The 11,907-nt window shown below is 41.6% G+C and overlaps 1 long non-coding RNA gene across 1 annotated transcript in view; it reads right to left on the reverse strand.

Annotated features, from left to right (window-relative positions):
- Nucleotides 1–4,832, reverse strand: part of LOC118150668 (uncharacterized) — a 126,442-nt gene extending 121,610 nt beyond the window's left edge. The window contains exon 1 of the long non-coding RNA XR_013531520.1: nucleotides 4,773–4,832. This is a non-coding gene — a long non-coding RNA (uncharacterized LOC118150668). The remainder of the gene's footprint in view (nucleotides 1–4,772) is intronic.
- Nucleotides 4,833–11,907: the final 7,075 nt, after the last annotated feature.

Below are 11,907 nucleotides of genomic sequence, written 5' to 3' on the forward strand. Positions count from 1 at the left end.
CAATTTATACTGGTGAACTATTGCTGTAGCCACAAATCCCCACCGCCCCCAAATCTCCATGGCTTATGACAACACCCATCTTTTGTTTAAGATACATGAGAGCTGTTGCTCCACCAGGCTCCATTGGGCCTGGCTCCATGTCACTTTGCATTCTGGTTCTCTAGCTTGAGAGCAGACATCATCTCGGGAATTTAATCTCCTGGTGAAGGGCAGAAGCACAATGAAAAGAACTGAACCATAGGAGTACATTAATGCTTCTGCTCAGACATGTCTTATGTAGTATTTGCTCTCACTCCATTGGCCAAAGCAAGTCAAATGGCCAAAGTATATTGGGTAGAGATGTAATTCCATCTATAGGAAAGCAGAACAAGTATAGGCAGGGAAGAACCAATTAGTAACAAGTAATAAAATCTCTCATGTATCTCATGTTGACTGGTTTCATTTCTCCTGTTCTATCTTGTGAAGTTATACTGTTTTCATTTTTTAATATAATTTTCATGGGTTTATAGGAGGAGAATCAGAAATCAATGTGGGTAAGTCTGCTGTTAACTTAAATTCTAGGTGATATTTATATTGTTAGGCCAAACTTAGCATTTGCAAGAATGTATAAAAAAGGAAGATGTAAGAATCAACACTCAGATTTGTTTGCTTGAAATTCAGGAAAAAAATACATGTGAAACTAAGGGGAGTACTTACCTGGGCATGGAGGTGGATGCTAGGAACCAGGATATGGCATACAGGAATGCCAGGAAGATTTGTACTATATAACAGTTACACATTCTTTTTTGTGTACTATGCAAACATATTACCAAAAGTTACATTCACCAGTAAATTTTAGCTATGGTAAACCTTAGAAGAATTAACCTAATTTGTAAAATATTGTTGGGAAATTTAAGTCAAGAGAAGCAAATCTTTCCAAAACTAACTCTCATTACTCTGTCTGGAAGTATGCTTGAAATATTAATATATTTCTGCTTTTCAAAATGAGAAAAAGAAAGTCAGAAAAAGGAAAAATAAAAACCTGCTTTGTTCTTTCCAGTACATTAGCAGAAAGCATTCGAACACAAAGGGAAGTTGGTAAAAGATTCACTTCAAGTGTCACATTTCTGACGATCTTAACCAACCCTTGCCCATTCCTGCCCCAGGAGAACTAATATTTTGTGTCTCTGTGTCAAGCAAAGCTTTGTTTGCGTTTGCACCATAGCATTCATAAATCTGTAATGCAATCATTGATCTACATGTCTCTCTCCTCCACTAGACTGGGTTTCCTGTGGCTATGTAATCTTAGGACCTACGTTGGTACCTGGCACTTAGTCAAGTGTCAATGAATTGTTAATGAATTGATGTACACTATCTTCTTCAGAATCTAGAGTAGGAAAACAAGTAAAACACCAGCAAAAGAAACTATTGTCTTCTTATTTCATGACACTCTAAATTCCAGTACTGATGTTTGTGAACATTTCATTTCATTTCTCTTATTTTCTTTTTTCTTCCTTAACTGTTTTTGTCTTCCCTGAATATCCACAAGAAATAAATGTAATTGATGCATTAGTTTTTTCCAAGATGAAAACTTTTTTCAGATCGTAAAAATAATTTACAATCTGTTTATTGAATAATACAAAGCAAAATGTTACAACAGGAGAAAGCATATGAAGTGGAATGTAAATACCATGCCATAACCTACCCCAGGGACAATAGCTATGAACAGATATGAAGACAACTGCAGTTAACACACACACACTCACACAAACACAGTAAAAATTAGGAAATAAAAATGTAGCCATTAAAATAAGCAGTTGATAGATACACTGGCCTTCTGATTAAATGTGATAGGTGGAATACTAACTGGTTTCCCTCTATTCTTATCAGTTTTTGAATTATCTATAAGCTAGCTGCAAATTTAGAGTTACTATTGAATAAATTCAATAAGGAAGTATTTTATCCAGTCTATTTTACATTCTAGTACATTTCTATCTGGTTGGGCCCAGACCATAGTCCATTCTGTTTTCAGAAAGTGAAATTCTCTCACTCCCATAATTATGAATCCAGCCTCATTCATTAGATAACCCATTTTCATTCTACGCCTATTTCTTCCTTTGGATCAGAAGTCTGCATTTCTCAGTTCATAATTTTCCATGAGAAACAGGCAGACTTTAGGAATTTCTCCCTGTAATTGACAATTGTTATAGCCCTAGCACTTTTAGAGAAATGTGTGAAGAAAAACATTCACTTGTCTGTAACTTTATTTGGTCATTTCTCAGCCTTTGCTTCTATGGATGGAAATCAGTTAAGTGCTAAATTACTGACTACTCATGCAAAACCTACATTTGTATAATCTTGAAGGTTAAGCTCGGCAAAAAGTTCCCTAAAAAAGCAGGTAACACTTATCTTGGAGGGTTGTCTATTCATTTATCTGTAGTTTGGAATAGTCCAGAATTGTTTCTTTAGGGAGTTGCTGATCCCTTTCTATGGATGTGATAGTTAATTTTATGTGTCATCTTGACAGGGTTAAGGATGACCAGAAATGCTGGCAAAACATTATTTCTGAGTATGTCTGTGAAGAAGATTCTTGAAAAGCTTAGCCTTTGAATCAGTAGGCTAAGCAAAGAAGATCCACCCTCACCAACGTGAGTGGCACCACCCAATTCATTAAGGGCTTGGATAGAACTGAAAGGCAGAGGAAGGTCTAGCTTGCTCTTATTTTTTGAGCTGAGGCATCCATCTTCTTGTGCCCCTGGTTCTCAGGCTCTCAGATTCCAGCACTTAAACCAGTGCACCACTCCCCCAACTCCCACCCTACTCCCCACTCCCGCACTGTTCTCAGGCCTTTAGGCTGAACTGAATCACACCACTGGCTTTCCTAGTTCTCCAGCTTACGGACAGCAGATCACAGGACTTTTCAACCTCCACTGTCACGTGAGTGGATTCCCATAATACATTTCCTCTTACATGTCTATAAACATCCTACCTGGTTTGCCTTCTGCATGTGATGGCTGTGTGGACCCTCATCCAAACACCTGTCTTGGATTGGCATTTTAAATTTCCTAAGATGAACTTAACACTACCTATCTTGATTAGTTTTCTGTTGCTTATAACAGAATACCTGAAACTGGGTAATTGATAAAGAAAAGGAATTTCTTTCTTTTTTTTTTTTTTGAGACGGAGTTTCGCTCTTGTTACCCAGGCTGGAGTGCAATGGCGCGATCTTCGCTCACCGCAACCGCCGCCTCCTGGGTTCAGGCAATTCTCCTGCCTCAGCCTCCTGAGTAGCTGGGATTACAGGCACGTGCCACCATGCCCAGCTAATTTTTTGTATTTTTAGTAGAGACGGGATTTCACCATGTTGACCAGGATGGTCTCTATCTCTTGACCTCGTGATCCACCCCCCTCAGCCTCCCAAAGTGCTGGGATTACAGGCTTGAGCCACAACGCCCAGCCCGGAATTTATTTCTTACAATTAAGGAAGCTGAGAAGTCCCAGGTTGAGGGGTCACACCTGGTGAGGGCCTTCTTGCTGGTGGAGACTCTGCAGAGTTCTGAGGTGGTTCAAGACATCACATGGTGAGGGGGCTGAGCATGCTAGCTCAGGTCTCGCTTCTTCTTCTTAAAAAGCCACCAGTCCACATTGCCATGATAACCCATTAATGCATTAACCCATTAATATATTAATCCATGAATCAGCTCTGTGCCCTCTGACCCAATCACCACTTAAATGCCCCACCTCTCAATATTGCCACGTTGAAGATTAAATTTCAACAAAGGTTTTGGAGGGGACAAATATTCAAAGCATAGCACTACCCATCCTTTTGATGGTTGAAACATATGGATCTTTCCCTAATTGGCAACAGAAATTGTCTGGCACTGTGCTCACAATCTGCTCTGCAAATCTTGTGGAAAGCACATTTTACAAGAAATAATATTTTTGGAGCATTGCTTAAGAGAAATGAAGTCCAATCCCAGCACTTTGGGAGGCCAAGACAGGAGGATTGCTTGAAGCCAGGAGTTCGAGACCAGTCTAGATGACATAGTGAGACCCTGTCTCTAACTTAAAAAAAAAAAAAAAAGGACAAGAAAAGAAATAAATGAAGTTCATCCTCAGATATTCAAAATTTTTTCCTTGACCAAGTTCCTCCATTAGCAAGTCTTTATATTTGACCATATAAATATATTTTATATTGTTTCAGCCCCACATAGATCACTTAGTGAATTTCATCAGCCTTATACATTTACTCTATGATGAAGGTGTCTTATAAGAACAGACTTATGAAACTCATTTTTATGTGTTACAGAAAAGTTGCCAAAGCTGCCTTACATATTTGCTTTTCAAAATGTGGTCCTGGGAACAACAGTTTTGACATCACCTGGAAATTTGTTGGAAATAGAGTATCTTGGGCTCTACTCCAGACCCGTCGAGTCAGAATCTGCTTTTTAACAAGACCCCCAGGTGACCTGTGTGGACATTAAAGTCTGACAAACATTGCCTTAAACTATATTCTTCTTTGCCAGAAAGCATAGACAAAAGTAATAACAAAAACCAAAAACCAAACAAAAACCCCCTCGTATTTCAGAAATAAGTAAAGCTGTGGTTCCCGCCAAACTCTTCTTGTTGCTACGTTTATTCCTTTTCTAGTTTTATTTTTCTTTTACCTCATTCTCATAACTATGGTATGAGTTTATAGCAGTGTTTCAGTTATCCAGTCTTGTATACCAAACTATCTCAAAACATAGTGACTTAAAACAACATCCACATTTATTTTGTTCACAAATACTCACTTTGGGCAGGGCTTGGCAGGACAGCTCCATCAGCTGGGGCTGCTCAAAGGCTGGAAGCTGGAATTATCTGATGGTTTGCTCACTGATATGTTTTGGCTGTGTCCCCACCCAGATCTCAACTTGAATTGTATCTCCCAGAATTCCCACTTGTTATGGGAGGGACCCAGGGAGAGGTAATTGAATCATGGGGGCTGGTCTTTCCCATACTATTCTTGTGATAGTGAATAAGTCTCATAAGATTGGATGGGTTTATCAGGGATTTCCGCTTTTGTTTCTTCCTCATTTTTCTCTTGCCATCATCAGGTAAAAAGTGCCTTTCACCTCCTGCCATGATTCTGAGGCCTCCCCAGCCTCGTGGAACTATAAGTCCAATTAAACCTCTTTTCCTTCCCAGTATCCGGTATGTCTTTATCAGCAATGTGAAAAAAGACTAATATACTCACTTATATGCTGTTAGATGAGAAGACAAAAACAACTGGGGCTATGGCCAGAACATCTATATGTCGCCTGTCCATATGACCCGACACAGCGGCTGGATACCAAGGGTAAGCATCCCAAGCTAGAATGAGCTGGGCAGGAGCTATATTGCCTTTTATGACCTAGTCTTGGAAGTTAGGTAGCATTACTGCTGCCACATTTTTTCCTCAGGGTGGAAACACAGTCCTTCCCAGGGAAGGAGAATAGAGCCCATCTTTAAATCAACAAATGGCAAGATTCCGGAAGGGATGGGAAACACTGCTGTGGCTGTTTTGGAAAATGAAACCTGCTACAACTACTTATACTTTTATTTATTTATTTATTTTTTGAGACAGAGTCTTGCTCTGTCGCCAGGCTAGAGCGCAGCAGTGCAATCTCGGCTCACTGCAACCTCCGCCTCCTGGGTTCAAGCGATTCTTCCGCCTCAGCCTCCCGAGTAGCTGAGACCACAGGCACGTGCCACCATGCCCGGCTAATTTTTGTATTTTTCGTAGAGATGGGGTTTCACCATGTTGGCCAGGGTGGTCTCGATCTCTTGACCTCGTGATCTGCCCACCTCGGCCTCCCAAAGTGTTGGGATTACAGGCGTGAGCCACCACGCCCTGCCTACTTACACTTTTAAAAATGGTTTTAAATTTTTTGTGGAGAGAGTGGGGCAGTAATTAATAATTAATAAATTAATAAGAATATTTATTAGAAGGAAATAGCTTTGTGCCTGTAATCTTAGCACTTTGGGAGGCCGAGGTGGGCGGTCTGCCTGAGCTGAGGAGTTCGTGACCAGCCTGACCAACATGGTGAAACCCCATCTCTACTAAAATACACACACACACAATTAGCTGGGTGTGGTGGCACATGCCTGTAGTCCCTGCTACTTGGGAGGCTGAGGTACAAGAATTACTTGAACCCAGCAGGCAGAGGATGCAGTGAGCCAAGATTGTGCCACTGCACTCCAGACCGGGCAACAGAGCAGGACTCCATTGCCAAAAAATGAAATAAATAACTTTGTTTCTTTTTTCTTTCCAAACCTGTTTTATGTCTTTACTTTCTAGTAAAGCAAATAATGTGGGATCTCCAGAAAATCGTTAACATTTATGAATATTTATCTCTTGCTTCTAATATTGGCAGCTGATCTAATCCCAACAGGTTCTAGCCCATGTATTATTTTAAATACACGTTAAGGTCACAGTGTCTGCTTTAAAGTCTCAAATTAAATGTGCATATAGGTCACCTGGCCGGGGGGTCTTATTAAAATGCAAATTTTAATCCAGTCTGAGGTACCCTTGAGATTCTGCATTTCTAATAAGCTCCCAGCGGATGCTAATGCTGCTGGCCCACAGACTACACGTGGAGTAACAAGGTGTCAGATAGAAGTGGCTCTAAGATGTGTGCCCTGGGAATCTTAGCTGCTGGGACCTCGCCCATGTTCCTGGATGATAATCACAAGATTGAGGTTAATTCCTTCCTTCTGTTCTGAGGGCAAACCAGAGTCCCATTGGAGATGGCTGATTTTACCTTAAGTCCACCTAGAAGGTGAGTCTCTAATTTCCTCTGCTGAACCTAAAGCCTCCTCTGTGGATCTGAAGGACTCAGGCCTAGGTGATGTGGAACAGCAAGAAAACCACATTTCATCAGTTTGCTCGAACCTCTTTGTTGGGTGGCAGGTCCTTTTCACATCTTTTCTGCCAATGTGAATCTTGCCAAGTCTGTTTTTTCTGATCCTAGACTCTGTGAGCTGGACCAGCAGTTGTGCAAACACTGGCCTTTTCAATAACGCCCCTTTCCCCTTCTACACTCTCAAACCACACTGACTCTACCTTGAAAGATTTCATCTCTGTTTGGGGCTGTGCTACTGAATTGTCATATTGCATGCCTCCTATATATAAGATAGAGCAGCTTCCGATTTAATCCAGAGTCATTCTGGTCCTCAAAGACCCAGGAGATTTGGGTAGGATTACTAGATTCTATACCTTTTCTTTCTTTCTTTCCTTCCTTCTTTCTTTCTTCTTTCTTTCTTTCTTCTTTCTTTCTTTCTTTCCTTCTTTCTTTCTTCTTTCTTTCTTTCCTTCTTTCTTCTTTCTTTTTCTCTTTTTCTTTCTTCTTTTCTTTCTTTCATTTCTTTTTCTGTCTCTTTCTGTCTGTCTTTCTTTCTTGTTTTTGCACAAATATCTGATGTAATAGGGCAAGAGTACTGATGTGCTCAAAAGGTCTCAGCACTGTGAGCTCAGCCGTTTATTACTCTGCATGAAGTGTTGTGACCCTCAGTTAAAAGTGATATAAAAATTCCTACCTCAGAACAAGGTTGGAAAGAGAATTAAAATGAATAATACAAAAACAAATGAAAAAGCCCAAGTTGGTGGCCAAGCTAACCTGGTAGCAGAGAAGACCTAATTTTATCGTATGTCCAGTCTTCCCAAAAGCATAGTTCAAGGACCAGTGCATCAGAATCACCTGGAAGGTTTTTAAAAATGTTAATCTTCAAGTTCCATTTTAGATTTAACTGAATCTGAATCTCTGAAGAGTAAGGTGGGTGTCTAATTTTCATTGTAAGCAAGCCCCTCAAATGATTCTTACGCACACTGAAGTTCTGAGAACCAGACTGCTGTTGCTATAATAGGGTATTTGGTTGACCTCTGCTGGCTTAGGCTTCAGGGCAAATTCATAGACAATTTGGATTTTTTTCTGCTCATTCCCAAACCCCAAACCCCAAATCCTGCTCTTCTCAGCTCCAGTTCTAGCTTGATTTCCACAGTCTCCCATTTGTATGTTTCAGTCCTACTCTAGTTTCTATCTGGCTCTCTTTCTAGACCTCCTGGGTGCCCTTCCCTGAAGTCTCAGCTTTTAGTCTTCCCTCAGGTTTTCCTCCTAAAGTGTGCCCTCAGGCTCCCCATACTAAATTCTCAGGCAAGTTTCTCCTGCCCCCAGGGAGTAATTATCACAGCCTTCTCTTTTTGGGCTAGCTCTTAGGGTGTCTCCGCTACAATGCCGAGTCAGCGCAGTCAGGGGAAAAGAAGGCTCATCAACAAGTCAAGTCCTGTGGGGATCATCTCTTCACTGAAAGAAGGTACAGTGACAAACCATCCCCACCCCACTGCTTGCTGGGAAGCCAGAAGGACCCCAGCAATCAGCGCAGAAGTGGCCCATAAGCACACTTCTCCTAATTTCAGGGGACAATTCAGACCTCCAGGGAGTTCTGAAATTGATCCAGTGGAGAATAGTTCCCATTCACTTTCACCATCCTAGAACCAGGGAAAGCTAGGGACCACTCAGTGTGATCAAGGTCACTTCCGGACATTTCATCCATACCAGGCCTCAGTGACGTTCTCTCTCCTTAGCTTTCACAGAAAGAAATATATGTTAGTAAAGTAGGCTTTTGTCTCATATATAAGTACCAATACAGCTTCTGCTGGCTTTGCTAACAGACGTATATAATTCAAGTTCTAGTTAGTCTAGCTATGATATGAATCTAAGCCTTAAGACAATCCTACTTGGCTTATTGTCCTGGAACCATTTCCTGGCACATATATGTGTTCCTGAGGATGTGGGAACATTTATGGATGTAGATTTTATTCTAAATAATATTCATTCCTCTTGTCGGTGGCTCTATGGGGTACTATCATCTACTATAGTCCTCTTTATTCTTTACCAAGTGAAATGATAGTTGCTTCATGTAGAAATCCATATTAAAAAGAAAATCTTTTAATCTACAATAAAACACAATAATGACTACATTTTAAATTATAATAAGAGAAAATATTTTATTGGTTGGCATTAAAACGCTGACCTGCTGGTTTTGTGTAGGGGTTGCTAGCTCAGTCTGCATGCTTTTTTTTTTTTTTTATAAATAGTTTTATTGGAACACAGCCACATATTTTTTTTTAACATATGCTCTATAGCTGCTTTCTTACTACAGTAGCAAGAGGGGAATAGTTGTGACAGGATTGTATGACCCTCGAAGTCTAAAATATTTACTACCTGGATTTTTACAGGAAAAAAATTATAACCCCTCTATAGACTGTAAGCATCTAGAGATCACTGAACGGATTAAGTTCGATTATTCTGTAAAGAACTCAGCACAGCTCTATGCACCTAATAAGTAAATCCTGGTGTGTTTGGTGCTTTCCAGAGGTTAAGTAAATAGGGCTTTTAAACTTCTGTATGGAAGGGGGAAAAAAATTGAAGACACAAAAAATGTTAATCATGGTTATCTTTGAATAGTAGGATTAGAGAGCAGTTTAGTTTTTGTCTTTTTCCTTTCTGGATATGCTAGATGTCCTTCAGTGAATATTTATTACAGACACACACACATACACATCCCAAAAACTACCCCCACTCCCAGGATACTTGGTGGGGTGTAGTTGGTTAAACAAAAAAAGACCTAAACAATATAGAAATTATTTTTTTTTCTAAGTCAATGTGGAGGTGAGAATAGAGGGAAAGTATCTTTCATAATGAAATAATAATTAAAACAGTATTATTCAAAACCTCTTTTAGCATCTTGCTTCTTTTATAAATATGCATGGTCTGTAAATCTAAAGAAAAATAATGGATTATGATTATTCTATAATGTATTTTACAACCCTAAACCCAGGTCATAATCCTTAGAAGGTAACAGGCAGTCATATTTTCTAGATTACTATTGCTGAGCTGTGTATTAGTCAGGACGCTGTGGTTGCAGTTGACAGAAAGCTGACTCAACTTATGCCAAAAAGAGGAAGTATTTATTGGCACACATACTCAATCCATAGGAATGATACAGGAGCAACTGGAACCAGCTCAAACACCATCAGCTTTTCCTGTTTCTTCCCCTACTTCTTTCTAAGGCATGGGGGTAATTTTCTCAAGCCAACACATTAGATGTAGTTTGAAAAATGGCACAAGGATTCTGATAGGTCTGGCTTGAGTCATGTGCTCATTCCTGGTTGAGGGAGGGGAGATGGAAGTATATTCTACTGGAAAGAGTTGGTCAGGGGCAAAGAGAAAGTAAATTTTGGCTGGGCGTGATGGTGCACGCCTGTAATCCCAGCTACTCAGGAGGCTGAGCCAAAAGCATCGCTTGAGAGATCTGACAAGATGGCTGACTGAGAACAGCTGTGGTCTGCAGCTCCCAGCAAGACCAGTGCAGAAGGTGGGTGATTTCTGCATTTCCAACTGAGGTACCTCATTGGGACTGGTTAGACAGGGACTGGTTAGATAGTGGGTGCAGCCCATGGAGGGAGAGCAGAAGCAGGGTGGGGCATCACCTTACTCAAGAAGTGCAGGGGGCAGGGTACCTCCCTCCCCTAGCCAGGGGAAGCCATGAGGGACTGTGCTGTCTGGCCCAGATGCTACGTTTTCCCCATGGTTTCTGCAACCCGCAGACCAGGAGATCCTCTCATGTGCCTACACCAACAGGTCCTTGGGTTTCAAGCACAAAACTGGGGAGCTGTTTGGGGCAGACACTGAGCTAGCTACAGGAGTTTTTTTCATACTCAAGTGGTACTTGGAACCCTAGTGAGACAGAACCATTCACTCCCCTGGAAAGGGGGCTGAAGCCAGGTAGCCAAGTGGTCTCATTCAGCTGGTCCCACTCTCACAAAGCCCAGCAAGCTAAGAACCACTGGCTTGAAATTCTTGCTCCCAGCAGAGCAGTCTGAAGTTGACCTGGGATAATCAAGCTTGGTAGGGGGAGGGGTATCCACCATTACTGAGGCTTGAGTAGGCAGCTTTCCCCTGAGAGTGTTGAGGAAGCTGGGAAGTTTGGACTGGGCAGGACTCACTGCAGTGTGGCAAAGTGGCTATGACCAGACTGCCTCCCTAGATTTTTCCTCACTGGGCAGGGCATCTCTGAAAGAAAGGCAGCAGTCCCAGCCAGGGGCTTATAGATAAAATTCCCAATCCCTGAGACAGAGCACCTGGGGGAAGGGGCAGCTGTGGGCACAGCTTCACTGGACTTAAATGTTCCTGCCTGCCAGCTCTGAAGAGAGCAGCAGATCTCCTAGCCCAGTGCTCGAGCTCTGCTAAAGGACAGACTGCCTCCTCAAGTGGGTCCCTGATCCCCATGCCTCCTGACTGGGAGACACCTCCCAGCAGGGGTTGACAGACACTTCATACAGGAGAGCTCCAGCTGGCATCAGGTGGGTGCCTGTCTGGGATGAAGCTTCCAGACAAAGGAGGAGACAGCAATCTCTGCTGTTCTGAAACCTCTGCTGGTGATACCCAGGCAGACAAGGTGTGGAGTGGAGTTCCAGTGAGCTCCAGCAGAGCTGCAGAAGAGGGGCCCGGCGGTTAGAAGAAAAGCTAGCAAACAGAAAGCAATAACATCAACATCAACAAAAAGCATGCCCACCAAAACCCCATCCATAGGTCATCAGCATCAAAGACCAAAGGTAGATAAATCCATGAAGATGAGGAAAAACCAGTGTAAAAAGGATAAAAATTCCAAAAACCAGAATGTTTCTTATCGTTTAAATTATCACAACTCCTATCCAGCAAGAGCACAAAACTGGACAGAGAATGAGTTTGACAAATTGACAGAAGTAAGCTTTAGAAGGTGGGTAATAACAAACTCCTCTGAGCTAAAGGAGCATGTTCTAACCCAATGGAAGGAAGCTAAGAACCTTGATAAAAGGTTACAGGAACTGCTAACTAGAATAACCAGTTTTGAGAAAAACATAAATGA

This window comes from Callithrix jacchus, chromosome X (genome assembly GCF_049354715.1).
Source record: "Callithrix jacchus isolate 240 chromosome X, calJac240_pri, whole genome shotgun sequence".
In the NCBI taxonomy this organism is placed as follows: Eukaryota; Metazoa; Chordata; class Mammalia; order Primates; family Cebidae; genus Callithrix; species Callithrix jacchus.